Source organism: Eleutherodactylus coqui, chromosome 2 (genome assembly GCF_035609145.1).
Source record: "Eleutherodactylus coqui strain aEleCoq1 chromosome 2, aEleCoq1.hap1, whole genome shotgun sequence".
Classification (NCBI taxonomy): domain Eukaryota; kingdom Metazoa; phylum Chordata; class Amphibia; order Anura; family Eleutherodactylidae; genus Eleutherodactylus; species Eleutherodactylus coqui.
Genome location: NC_089838.1, coordinates 276,211,585 through 276,226,762, shown reverse-complemented (window position 1 = coordinate 276,226,762; position 15,178 = coordinate 276,211,585).

The following is a 15,178-nucleotide window of genomic DNA, read 5'->3' as shown; positions in this document are numbered from 1 at the left end:
TTGGCAAACGGATTATCTGATCGTGGAGCGAAGGGTTTTGATTCTAACATCCCCAAAAGCTATCACTATCGTTATATATGTTTTGTTCTGTCCACCATTGATTTTAAATTTCTTTAATAAAGTTAGTAATCCCTAATAGATTCTTAAACAGATAAACAATGCAGATAAAGCAAATCCTTACAGATAAGAAATCAGAAGGTGCTTAGTCACTTTCTATATTGGGGACAAGCAACCACATGTAGATGGCAGAATAGTATGTGTAGCACAGGTGTAATGACCCAGAATTGTCACTACATGTGAGAATTATTATCTCTGGGGGACTGTCTATACATGCTTTTAAGCGTATTATGTATTTTATTGCTGTCTTGCCTTGAAGGTGGTGGCTTAAGTAGAGTACAGTTTAAAGAAATCTCAATTTCACACTCTTTACCCAATCAGCATCAAGCAGTGAGAGAAGCACAGTTTTAAAAAAAGTTTCAGTAGTGGTCTAGAAATTTCAGTCTAGAGGAAAGCAATGCAGTGTAAACTTGATAAGCTGCTTTGGGGATTAAAGGGGTTGTCCCGCGCCGAAACGTTTTTTTTTTTTTTCAATAGCCCCCCCCGTTCGGCGCGAGACAAACCCGATGCAGGCATAAAAAAAACAAACCGTCCAGTACTTACCCGAATCCCCGCGCTCCGGTGACTTCTGACTTACCTTGTGAAGATGGCCGCCGGGATCTTCACCTTCGGTGGACCGCAGGTCTTCTGTGCGGTCCATTGCCGATTCCAGCCTCCTGATTGGCTGGAATCGGCACACGTGACGGGGCGGAGCTACGAGGAGTCGCTCTCCGGCACGAGCGGCCCCATTCAGAAGGGAGAAGACCGGACTGCGCAAGCGCGTCTAATCGGGCGATTAGACGCTGAAGATTAGACGGCACCATGGAGACGGGGACGCTAGCAACGGAACAGGTAAGTGAATAACTTCTGTATGGCTCATAATTAATGCACAATGTACATTACAAAGTGCATTAATATGGCCATACAGAAGTGTATACCCCCACTTTGTTTCGCAGGACAACCCCTTTAATGGCTCACAGGCAATTTCAAGCTTCAGTTTATAGTTATTTGCCAATTAAAAATGCAAGTTAGACTGCTTTCACTCCTGCGCTCGGGGGGTTCTGTTTTCCTGCTCCATTCGTGGAGCAAGAAAGGGGAATCCCCTGGCTGAACGGATCCATCTTATGATGGATCCGAACAGTATCGAATGGACCCATTGAATATAATGGGTCCATTCAGTTTCCACTCAGCTGTCCGGCATTCGACTGAAAGCAAATGCGCTGCATTCAGTGTTACGTCTTCCCGTATTTTGTGAGGCATCTGCCACAGAATCTCGGTACGGAAGTAACAGTGCAGATGTGAACCTGGCCATACAAAACTTTAAGAGCAATACAAACTATAGTGGAACTTCATAAATTCACATCCACTAGCATTGGATATTTGGCTACTATATGAGTTGTATTTCTGATTACAACATAAAGCACCTTCTAATTCTAGCTACAAGCTGTCACACTGTACAACATTTTTCATTTTTTGCTTCCTGAAAACTTTTTTAGGAAAAATAATGACTGCGGCTGTTCCGGGGTTAATGGTGGAAGTGAGCTCTAGACCAATCATTTCAGTTTGTCATAATGTTTGATAATCATTTCTGTTACTGACTCATGTGATAAATCTTGTCACTAAAATATGTGACGACTTTACCAGCACTGAGACATAATGAATTACTAAATATATAACTAAATTCATCCTGACATATACATCAAACTACCATGTCCGCTGCAAAATATTTTATCTCCAACAGAGCTTAACTTTGCAGAAGCCTCTACTTTGTAACTATGAGCTCTGGATTTATTATGCTGATAAATTCATTAAGCAAAACTAATTATCACATCCATAACGGTAAATGTTACTAATTAGGGTTTCTATTGATTTGTAGATCTTATCCAGCCTCCTCTTTGTTATAATTACTTTTGTAACTCTCAAGAAACTTCCAAATTGGAAATTAAGTAGAACAAGTTGCAAAACTTAAATAAAAGTATTCATTTCTCTTCTTCAAATTAGCTTAAATATCAATTTCTTTTTCTATCAGATATAGAATATGTCAGTGAAGTGTCTAATTGTCATTATCTACATCCATTTTTGTGTTAGATCCTTGGATTCATAAGAAGAATTTTGTGGCCTCCGCAGGGCCTGGAGTGGACTGAGGCCTGCATAGTTCTTTTGGATGGCATGGAATAACAGGGAAGGCTGGGACAGCAAGATGATGTCATGTTGTGCTCCTGGGTCCTGTAGTACTTCGCATTTCCGTGACCGTATTGCTACAGGTGTGGGATGATTGAGCTGGTTGGGTGTGTATTGTTCCACCCAGCCAATCATCATTGGTCTTGTGAACATAAATACCAGTCGGCCTGTCTGTCCAGCCTCTGTTTGAAGGCTTCCATTGAAGGAGAACTCATCACCATCCGTGGCAACCTGTTCCACTCATTGGACTTGCTGTTCAGTGTATGTCTGTAGGTGTTGACTACATGAGGTGTGAACTATGTCTTGTTCTGTGTGGTGTTCCCTTTATCTTGCAGTCACTTGGTGTGAACAGGATTGTGTTACAGTATGTATGTTGTATTCCTCTTGTCTGGTGTTCCTGCCTATTACCATCTAGGGTGAGCCAGGCCCCTAGGTTCATGTGTGGGGCCATCACTATTGGGATGATCACCCTGCTTGTAGGCAGGGTTCCCTTTTTGTGGTTTTAGTTGTCTTGTTAGAGTAGGGACTTACAAGGCAATGAGGACCCTTGACAAGGGCTTGTGAGCTTATGTATTCTGGCCAAAATACAAACCAATACCTCATATGTACTTATTAGCAATTCCATCTGCTTATCTGTGTTTGTACCATTGGTAAGTATTTTGGCACCTGTTGTTGTTGGTGTTTGTATGCATGCCCAGTTTATGTTGTTGTTGGTGTTTGTTTGTGTATGCATATCCTTACTCCCTTCCCTCCAGCCCTTATTTACGTTGTGTTTGTGTAGATCGTTGCTCCCACAGCCTGCACGGCTGTGACGCATGACATTTGCAACAGAATTCACTTAGATATCTTAGATAGTGAGCTTGGCACTTACAATTGACACAGTTTGACAAGCTCCTAGTTTCAGTCTCTTAACCGGGAACTAGTTCTTGATTGCTTGATAATATGGCAGCTAGTGGCAGTTACTCACCACCAATATTGCACACTTTCTGAACAGTCAGCTGCTTTCTCTCCTCTACAGCCTCCACAGCTCAACTATTCAGGTCTTTACTGAGCAGAACTTGCTCAGTATTATGATGGGAAAAAATAAGCTAGTCGGGCATATGCTCTGGACAACTAGGCGGCATTGTGAAGCATATGGCATCCAATTTCTAAGTGTAAGGTATAAAGTTCTCTGAATGGGGATGCTAAAACTTTATATGACTAAAACGTTCTCTGTTAATCTAGAGTGCTCTGAAGTATACTCCAAAGGATCCTTTGACAGACATAATGTATCATTGACACATCGGATGAATAGTTAATATTCTGTAACTTCCTTATGTTTTTATCTGTAGACTTCAAATCATAAAAATGGAACCTATGTAGTTAGTATAGTGATGCTTCAGCACTGAAGTTTCTTTTCCTATCAATCGACTCCTGCTTTTACTAGTGTTATAGTTTTTAGCAAAGTTTTACACATTAAAGGGGTTGTCCCGCGCCGAAACGTTTTTTTTTTTTTTTTTAACCCCCCCCCCCCCCGTTCGGCGCGAGACAACCCCGATGCAGGGGTTAAAAAAACAACCCGCACAGCGCTTACCTGAATCCCGGCGGTCCGGCGTCTTCATACTCACCTGCTGAAGATGGCCGCCGGGATCCTCTGTCTTCATGGACCGCAGGGCTTCTGTGCGGTCCATTGCCGATTCCAGCCTCCTGATTGGCTGGAATCGGCACGTGACGGGGCGGAGCTACACGGAGCCGGCATTCTGCACGAGCGGCCCCATAGAAGACTGCAGAAGACCCGGACTGCGCAAGCGCGGCTAATTTGGCCATCGGAGGGCGAAAATTAGTCGGCTCCATGGGAACGAGGACGCCAGCAACGGAGCAGGTAAGTATAAAACTTTTTATAACTTCTGTATGGCTCATAATTAATGCACAATGTACATTACAAAGTGCATTATTATGGCCATACAGAAGTGTATAGACCCACTTGCTGCCGCGGGACAACCCCTTTAAGGCTAATGGCCCATGACCACATTGTAAACTGGCACTTTTTAGTTTATCAAAAGTTTCTTCCAATGTAAAAAAACCTGCTGCCCAGAGAGCTTATTATTTAGACCACATTCACACAGCTGAGAAAAATTGTGCAAGAGCTGTGCGTTACGAAACGCGCAAATTTTGCACTAATATGAACCCCATTCTTTTGAATGGGGACATATACATTTTTTTGTTTGCTGCTTCGCAGTGCAGGAAAAAATTGCGGCATGTCCTATCTTTGAGCATTCTTTTGAAACGCCTTGCCCATTGTTTTCAATGGGGCCGGAAAACACATTGCACTGAGTCTGAGGTGCACGCGAGGATCCCAACTGAATTGAAGAGATGGGAGGCATTTTTTGACACAAACGCTTCACTTCAGCAGGTACCACGCACATTGGCGAGTGTGAAATCAAGCCAAGTTTCACGGCCCGATTTTGCGCTTGGCCGTGAAATTAGCCTTATGTATGTGCAATAAATTTTTTAAATCCCCCATTTCATATACTAAATATATGTAGCATATGATGTATGCATGTGTATATTGGTAAGTGCCACCAATAATTTAAAATTAAATCCTACCGATACATATATTTATGTGTATATTATTGGTAGACTTTATGTATGTTCCTCCTAGAACCTTTAGAGAGGTCACATAGCTATTTTTATTTAATTTAACTTTACTGCTATGGATTAACTGGACCTCCACTGCCTGTTGATTGGCTGATAGACTAGGTATAAAAGGTAGGTCATGGCTGTGACTCAGCAGTTTTTCAGAGTGCCTTGTGAGGAGTGAGCTGTCCCAGTGCTGCTGGAGAGCTGCTTTTTTTTGTACTAGAGAGAGTGAAACCTGGATTTCTGTAATGGTGCTACCCATATTGCGAGACAAATACCAAAGGGAGGTCTGCTGATTGTCCAAAAAAATGTCAGCTGTAATTACTGACCGCAAGTGCTGATCCTTCACCGGGAGACAGACCACCAGCGAAGGCAAATGGACTGACAGCCAGTATCCAGATATTTAAGTTTTGGTAGTGTGTAATCATAATTACCATCACCAGGTTCATCACCAGTAAAACGGATTATTTTTACTGCATCACTGTACAGCCTCACAAAAGGTACTGTGCTAATAATTTGTTAAGGGGACAGTGACTGCATGTTTCAGTTAGCGGATTTGGTCATTTAGTTAACTGAAGTTTCTGTAAGGCTCAAGTCAGACAAGTGTTTTTTTCACGCATTTAGGTGCATGAAATGAAATGCAAAACGCATGTAAAAAATTTGTGTGACCGAAGCAGCATTCACATTTTAAATTCGCACTTGCTGTCAAATCCAGGGGTTTCATCTTGTTGCCAATGAGGCTGGCAGCAGCAACGCTGGCCCCATTGAAAGCATATGGAGAACATCACGCTACTGTGCCACAGCTGTGACAGGAAATGCCTTCATCCTCGCAGGGAGTCCCATCATCACTGAACACTGTGACAGCACTGTCAGAGGCAGCTCTCAGCCATTCATAGAATGACACCTGAGTGCTGCCTGTGGTTGGTTACAGCGCTCAGCCAATCAGAGACAGCACTCAGCTATTCATTGAATTCACAGAGAGATGAGCCAGACATTACTTCTAGGTGAGTTAACTATTTTCTTTTTCTACAGCTATGGATGATTTTCAGGGAAAGGCTTATATTTAAAGCCCTTCCTTGAAAATCATCGCTGCAGGGCTTGCCTTCATTCCACTGCTTTCAATGGGAGAACATCTCGCTCCTCTCCCCTCATCGATGAACACTGTTACAGTGCTGTCATGGTGTTCAGTGATGAGGGTACTCCCCGCGGGGATGAAGAAACACCCTGCCACAGCTGTGACAGCTGTGGCAGGGAATTCCTTCAGTGCATGCAATGTGCGAATTGTGAAACGTTGGCCTATTTTCTACAGGTGCACATTTTATACGCTTGTAAAAAATGACCATGTGACCACTTTCATTGGAAAACATTGGTTCTCATAGATGCAAATTGAAAACGCAACTATACATGCGTTTAAAATTCGCTCATCTGACTGAGCCCTAAGACTAAGTTACTTCAGAGGCGACTCCTATTTTCAACCAGCATCTGTGGAGCTGTTTATCCCTGGCGAGGGTAAACCATTTATTAACCATGATAATTCTATATTACATGCACAATATTAAGGACACCCAATTTGTAGAGAATGGACTGAGTTACAGTGTTAATTGAACGTTACTAAAATGTATGCATTGTATCCAAATAATACTGTTGTATGTTATTACCACATTCTTTATTATACATTCAGTAAAGCATTGCTTGTTCAGCTGAACTCATGTAAAGCTTCTCTATAACTGGCATCATATTCTGCACCTGTTACATAGATACACATGAAATAAATGCAGCTTCATGCATTGAATGTATGTCAATTAATGGTGAAGAAACAACACACAGCATATAAATATATGTAAGCCAACATTTCTATACACTGAATCCCCAATGTGATGTTGCGTTATATTACCATAATGATTATATAATAGCTGTACATGTAGTACTCTCCCTACTGCCTAAACATGTGTTTCAAGCAATCACAGAATATAACTACATTCATATCAACTTAAAGGGGTTGTCCCGCGCCGAAACGGGTTTTTTTTTTTTCAACCCCCCCCCCCCCGGTCGGCGCGAGACAACCCCGATGCAGGGAGGTAAAGAAAGCTTACCGGAGCGCTTACCTTAATCCCCGCGCTCCGGTGACTTCAATACTTACCGCTGAAGATGGCCGCCGGGATCCTCTGTCTCCATGGACCGCAGCTCTTCTGTGCGGTCCATTGCCGATTCCAGCCTCCTGATTGGCTGGAATCGGCACGTGATGGGGCGGAGCTACACGGAGCCTGCATTCTGCACGAGCGGCTCCATAGAAGACAGGAGAAGACCCGGACTGCGCAAGCGCGGCTAATTTGGCCATCGGAGGGCGAAAATTAGTCGGCACCATGGAGACGAGGACGCCAGCAACGGAGCAGGTAAGTATAAAACTTTTTATAACTTCTGTATGGCTCATAATTAATGCACAATGTATATTACAAAGTGCATTAATATGGCCATACAGAAGTGTATAGACCCACTTGCTGCCGCGGGACAACCCCTTTAAGGCGAAAATTTAAATTAGTCCCATGGTCATTTTACTTATATTCATGAAGATATCCTCTCATTTATGCAGAAGTCAAAATCCACCAAAACAAAAAACAGTGTTAAACTCCTTCCATTACCTTCTATTTCAACACCTATCCGAGCATTATAATCGATTCAGAAACTACATTTAACCCTTTCTAATCCAATTTGTATCCTGGTTTTCCTAGGGGCTTACTCTTTTTCTGCCGTTATACAACGCCGCTATCTGCTGGCTAAAGCCAGTACTGCATGAGGTGACACGTTAGATAGGCTCCGACAGCAGAGAGGCTGGCAATATACAGTAAGAGAACCCCGACGGACGTCTTCTAACATCGGAGCTGTACAGCCTTAAATCATAATGTCTTCACAGGTCAGACAGTGGATTGGAAATGGTTAATTCTGTAAAGTCAAATAAGACTGATGAGTTTATATACTAATTCTACAGCTTCTTGAATATATCCCAGAATAATGCTCATTGGTATTTAGAAGAGACTCATGAATTAATATAGATTTCACATTATTCAGAGCTGCATACATCAGATTAGTACTCAACTAATAAAAACATAAATAGTTAATGTATATAGAGAGAAAGCAAACAAGAAACCATCTCATATGCAGAACTACTTTGTCATCAACTCATATAATAATAACTTATATTCAAGCACCCTTTTCAATGTAGAGCACAGGCAATAACTCTACCATATTGCAGCTAACTAAAATACAGAATGCTTTAACCACCAACTGCAACTGCATAGATTACATATGGCACCTTACAGCAAATCATAAAGTCGTCAGAAGAAAGTGTAAGAGGGGTTCTGTTGTACTGCTGTTGCCAATTTGCTGTTTTTATTAAGTTTGACACACTGATATGTTAGTCTGTTACTTTAAGAGGGGGAAGCAGTGCACCAAGCCGGTCTCTGAGCAGGAACAGCAATTGAAGCAGAGTGTGTGTGAGCAGAGGCGTAACTTGAAGCTTCTGGGCCCTGATGCAAAACCTGTAACAGGGCCCCCAACTATAATGCTTTATTCATAGTACTGGGCTCCTACATGGAGAAGAGAGGCGTTATGGGCCCCTTAGGCTCCTGGGCCCCTTAGGCTCCTGGGCCCGGGTGCAACCGCATCCCCTATAGTTACGCCCCTGTATATGAGCAAAGAGGAGAAAGGACTGCAATGCTGTTTGTCCTGGAGCAGGGGATATTCCACAGAGCAGTCCTGTAAGGTAGGCTGCAGCCCTATGGGCATAGAGCTCCTGGTTTTGTGACTCTAGTTGTTTGTTTGGTAACAATCGGGGGCTGTAATACATATTCTTTAAGAATCATGATTTTTAGACATTTGGAAGACATTTACCTGCCCGATTCAACCTTGTTTGCATCATTTTTTAGGTAATAAAGTTACACATGCAGCACAATGTTCTGTGATAAGAGTTTACCTAGACGACTGCGGTGGGCACCTGCAGAGGACAGGGAAGTACCCCAGCTTTCACTCTGCTCCATCCGCTTCAAGAGCAGCTGACACAAAACAATGGTATACTTCTTGTGGGTGCCTCGCACCTGATACATGAAACATAGACAGTGTGATTAGCAACCTTCTTTCCAGTTCATCCCAAACAAGCTCAATGGGTTTTAAAGGGGTTGTCCAGAGTTAAAAAAACATTGCTGTTTTCTTCCAAACACAGCGCCAGCCCTGTCTGTAGATTGCATCTGGTATTGCAACTCAGCTCCCATTTGTTACAGCCAAGCAGGCACGATGGATCCGTAACCCCGAAATACTCACGCAACTGCACACCCTGAACACCAAGAGCAAGTGAACTAGTGAGCTGCGAATGGGACTCGCAAGCAAATGTAGTGACCCAGTACTTCATCCTGGTCCCCTCCATAAATGTCATACATGTATTTCTTATGTGAATGCACTGTGCAAAACTGTCTTGTCATTTCCAGTGTATGTTGCACAGCTGCAGCGCTTGAGAGGTTAACCTTTAATAAAATCCAAAGTCTGCATGTAAATGTATCATGTATGTCATGTCATGTGGTATGAGAGAGGTATAAATGTGAGTGATTGAGAGCGGGAGGGAGAGTCCATGTCTTCAGGAGTTTGGTAGGGACCAGAGGTCCCGACACATGAGGACACCCTTAGGCCTCATGTCCACGGGCAAATTATGAATTAGGATCTGCAGCAAATCACCCGCATGCGGATCCGCATCTCATAGGGATGCATTGACCACCCGCGGGTAGATAAATACCCACGGATGGTCAATAAAAGTGATTTTAAAAAAAATGGAGCATGAAAAAAAATGGACCATGCTCCATTTTCGTGTGGGTCTCCCACGGGGATGGCTCCCGCAGGCTTCTATTGAAGCCTATGGAAGCCGTCCGGATCCGCGGGAGACCAAAATCAGAATATACTCACCTACTCCGGATCTTCCCTTCTTCGCTGCTTCATCTTCTCTCCATCGCGGCCGGATCTTTTTTCTTCGGGCCGGCGCATGCACGCGGCATGCAACCGACGTGACGTGCACATCAGCCGGGCCGAAGAAAGAAGATCCGGCCGCGATGGAGAGAAGATGAAGCCGCGACAAAGGGAAGATCTGGAGCGTGCAAGAGGTGAGTTAATTCTTCTTTTCAGCGCTCATGTCCGCGGGGCAGGAGGGACCCGCTACGGATTCTCCATGGAGAATCCGTAGCGGGCCTGATTTTCCCCGTGGACATGAGGCCTTAGTCCTAGTGTTCTGAAGCATGGAGGAAAAGGAGAGGTTTCCTGTGCTGCTATGATTGGATGCTAAATGGAGTGAGCCCCATAGAGAGAGAGAAGAAGAGAGCATCAGTAAGTCTGTGGCATTGTGCAAGGCCCAGTGCAGAGGTATTGGTGATTTTATTTGATTTCCTATGCGGCCGTCTGAAGTCTGGATCACTGCGTAGAGGTACACCCTGTTTGTCTGTCATACCCACGCGTTACTAAGGTTGGGTGGGACGCTGCACAGACATGACACAATGACTGACAAACATCCAAAACACTTGCCTAACATACCTGCACGCATAAACAGATGGAATTCTTACAGTATGTACGAGGTATTGGTTCGTATTTTGGCCAATATATGGCCAAGGGTCCTAATTGGGACATGGTCATGGGTCCCTACTCTAACAGGACAACTACCCGATTAATCCTGCCTGTAAGCGGGGTAATTATCTCAATTGGGACAGCCCCACACTGGAACCTAAGGACCTGGTTCGCCCTAGATTGAAAACAATCCAAGGAGAGCAGGGCACAGTTCACACTAACACACAAGGGAATGTATACCACACAGAAAAGGACTCTTCACAGCACATATCTCATGTCCAGCCACCTGCACAGACGCACAGACACATCTCTGTTCAAACCTACAGAAAAACATGCATGAATGCAAACACAAGGGCACTGGGAGGGAAATGAGGAAACCAGCACCCATTGGCCAGGGGGGCTGGTATTTATGTGCAGCAGACTGGTGGTGATTGGCTGACTGGAGAGCTCCACACCCAGCTAGCTCAATCATCCCACACCTATGAAATTGTGCAACTGGAAACCAATAGAACTACAGGTCCCTGGAGAACAACCTGACACCATTTACTTGAATGGAGCTGAGCTGCAGTAGCAGATACCACATTATGGACAAGGATGGCGCTGTGTTTGGAAAAGTATTTTTTAACCCTGAACAACGCCTTTAAGTTTGGAGACTGTGCAGGCCAATCCATTCTTTGAAGTCTATCGCCTTCTTCTTGTCTTCTTAAGTACTGACATAATCTAAAAGTATGTTTTGGATCATCATCTTGCTGTAATATGAACCCCTAACCATCTAGATGGACAACAGAGGGTATTGCATAGTGTATCAAAATGCTGTGGTAGCTCTTTTTGTCCAATGTGCCAGTCACCCTGTGCAAGTGGCCAGCTCTGTATCTAGCAAAAGAGCCCCAGATCATCACGCTTCTTCCTCCATGTTTGACAGTTGGTGTGACACACTCAGGAACCATCCTTGCACCTACTCAACCCTGCATGTGCAGCGTCCGCAGAGCAGGCCCACAGCCGAGGAGACAGGTGAAGTAGAGATGGCCATTTGTCACAGTGGCTCTACTGTCCCCTCCCCAGTTACGGTTAGCATGGGACCTGTCTGTTTTGCCACAGGGGAAGGTCATGGGAAAGGAAACGGTAATCGGCAAAGTTACCTGTAGGTTCAAGGTTGTCACGGGTGATGCCACCTTTGCTTTCTTCTGATGCAACTCCTGAGTAGAATAAATACAGTCCACACAGAATAAGTACTTTTCTGTACACACCAGGAACGGTCAATGATGTCTGCTTTACAGAACATAGTAAATCCAATAACAGTCTAACAGCAGATTTAATATAGTAGCGGTGGAGGTTCATGGGGCATTCACACAAAGTCCACAGTCCCTGTTATCTGTGTCTTGTCTCTCCTGGCATCAATTCTCTCAACACCAACTGACGCACGCTTACTCTCTGAACACTCGCATACGAGCGGCTCTTCTTCTTCTCAATACCTGACATTAATTTTGTGGGTGTTTGAAATTTTCAGCATAGGCTGCACATCCAATAATATCTCGTCCGCTTCCATTTTCACACAGATGGTGTCTGTGTACAGGAAGACTACCTCTCCATAGACAACTCTCAGACGAACTTATATAAAAAACTCTCTCACATACACCTTGCAATCACATATATAAAGCACGATCACGTGACTAACAAATGATACTCACAAACTGATACAATTTCCAGACATACCCAGACAGTTATCCCTTGTGGTGCTGCAGACATGCAATACACATAACGCTGATTCATGCTACAAGCAAAACACAGACATTACAAAGGCACAGGACAACTTCCATTAACTTCAGGGCACTACACATGATGTACTAATGATGTTCAATTTTAATTCATCAGTCCATAAGACCTTCCACTCTTCAGTAATCCACTGGAGGTTGAGCTTAACTCAATCAAGCCTTTTTTTTCCTTTGCAATCTTAGTAGTGGCTTCTTACTGATATTCTACCTATAAAGCCTGTAGACAGAAGTCCATTCTTCACAATTAAAATGGAAACTTGTTTATTTTTTAGTGCATTAAGCTGTGCTTGAATATTTTGTGCTGTGAGGTGACAGTTACATAAACTGTTGACGCTCAAAAACTTGTCATCTGATTCTGCAGAGGCCTTTGGTCTGCCAGACCTCTTCCTATCAATGTTTCCTCCAGTTTCCAACTGCCATTTGATGGTATAGGAAACTGTACTGACTGCCACCTTCGCTACCTTGGCTTCCTTAGTAATTTCTCTGTAGGACAGACCTACATTTATAAGGGTTATAATTGTCCGCCTGTCCTCTTTGGTAAATTGCCTTTTTCTTGCCATTATGAATGCAATCTGCTCTATCCTGAAGAGCAAAACTGTTCAAATCCTGCCTTAGGCCGCCTGCAGATGGGCAGAAATGCCGCGGCGGGATTTCCCACGGAATTTCCGCCCCTGGAAGCTGCCATAGGATTGCATTAACAAACGCAATCCTGTTACTGTGCTGTGTGTGCAGTGCATTATGCAGAGTTTAGGGACAGAGCTGCTTATATAGGGAAAGTTTTACAGTCATGATCCTCTCTGCAAGAACCCCAGCACTCCTTCTTAGGGCTACTGCTCACCATGTGCATTATAGTTGTGGCTGGCTGGGAGCAGTAGTGCACCAATTTTTGTATTACCCATCTAGCCCTGTGCAGAGCCTTTCAGTTATAGCGTTCTCAGCCTGCAGTGCATTAGACAGAGGTCTCACTGTGAAACTGCACTCTAATATTTCCTAAGCTACTGCAAAGTATTTCAGTTATACTGTTTTCAGTCTGCAGTGCATTACGCAGAGTTTAGGGACAGAGCTGTGTTAGGGGGGTCTAGACAGACCGTTCAGCTGATGCTGTCTGCTTCTGAATTAGTCTTAGGTATGAGTACTCAGACGACGCAAATGGACAACCACATGCACAATGGGATTGTCAAAAGCGAAGTAGTAGTTTATTTGCAAAGTACAGAATTTAAAGAGAAGAATTTGTTACGTAATGATTCAATCACTGCGCATGTCCAGGGTCGCTGGACATCTGGAGGAACAATTAACAATATTCCTTTCAAAGACACCTGGTTTCCCAGGACAGTACATCAACGTATCATGATCAGTTTATAAAAAGTAAAAAGTATTCAAGGATACTTTCCCAGAAGGGAGGGAAAAGGGAGTATAGATAAGAACTCGTATGAGAGAAAAGGGAGGGTCGATAACAAGAACAGAAAGAAATACAGAAAGATAATAATTTCAGACAGTGAAATTAAAGCTTCTCTATTTAATTTAAGACAGGAGAAAATCTAGAATTAACCCCTCACATTCCCCCATTTGGACATAGGGTCCACCATCATGCTAGGTGCTAGGTACGTTCACCCGAGTGGTGCCAACTCCTGACAGATTCCATAGAGTCATGTGGTGGTCCCAAAGTCCATCTGGGTTAAAGTTTAGCAAAAGCCTTTTCACTACAACATGTGATACAAGACATGATTAACTTTAAAGCAACATATATGACAAGCAAAATCATTGCTACTTGAAGCATACTTTGTAAAATTCCCATGAACCATCCTCCCAGACCAGAGAACCAATTAGCGGGATTGAGAATGCTAAATATGTTACCCCACCAGCTATCTCTGGTTTCTGAGTTTTCATTTGTCCATGCAAGCAATTCTTTCAGCTAAACAGGAACAGCCAGGAAAGGAAGACTAGTGGCAGTTACTGGTGCGTGTGTGCAAGTCCAACAGTCCTTCACTTGTGAGGTGCTCAGTCCATCTACCAGTATTTGGTGGTGTCTAACAAAGTGGTTCTGGGCATTGTCATTTTGCACCCTCTCATAGGGGCGAAGCATGGAGTGAGGAGTCCAAAAAGTCCATCAGTAAACAAAATGTCCTTCATTTTCCTTCTCATAGGGGGGGGGGGGGCAAAGCAGGGCGTGAAAAGTCCCATTAGTCCCAAGACAAGCAACAGTTCCTTCAACTTTTACCGAAGTAGGTGTGATCAGCGGGACTTGATAGGACACGCCTCTTTACGACCACCCAGTCTCCAGGTTGTAGAGAGTGTGATCCCTCTAAGTTGTCTGGGTCTGGAATGGAAGAAAAGACTCGATTCTGTGTTACTGTTAGTTGGTCACACAGGTGCTTTACATATCCGGCTACTGTGTCATAGCCCTGCTGTAGGGCCTGTGGATGATACAGCCCCAATCTTGGCATAGAGCCAAACAACACTTCTTTTAAAGGGGTTGTCCCGCGCCGAAACGTTTTTTTTTTTTCAACCCCCCCCCCCCGTTCGGCGCGAGACAACCCCAATGCAGGGGTTAAAAAAGATCACCGGACAGCGCTTACCTGAATCCCCGCGCTCCGGTGACTTCTTACTTACCCGGTGAAGATGGCCACCGGCATCTTCTCCCTCCGTGGACCGCAGGGCTTCTGTGCGGTCCATTGCCGATTCCAGCCTCCTGATTGGTTGGAATCGGCACGTGACGGGGCGGAGCTACACGGAGCCCCATTGAGAAGATAAGAAGACCCGGACTGCGCAAGCGCGTCTAATTTGGCCATTAGACGGCGAAAATTAGACGGCAACCATGGAGACGAGGACGCCAGCAACGGAGCAGGTAAGTGAAAAACTTTTTATAACTTCTGTATGGCTCATAATTAATGCACAATGTACATTACAAAGTGCAT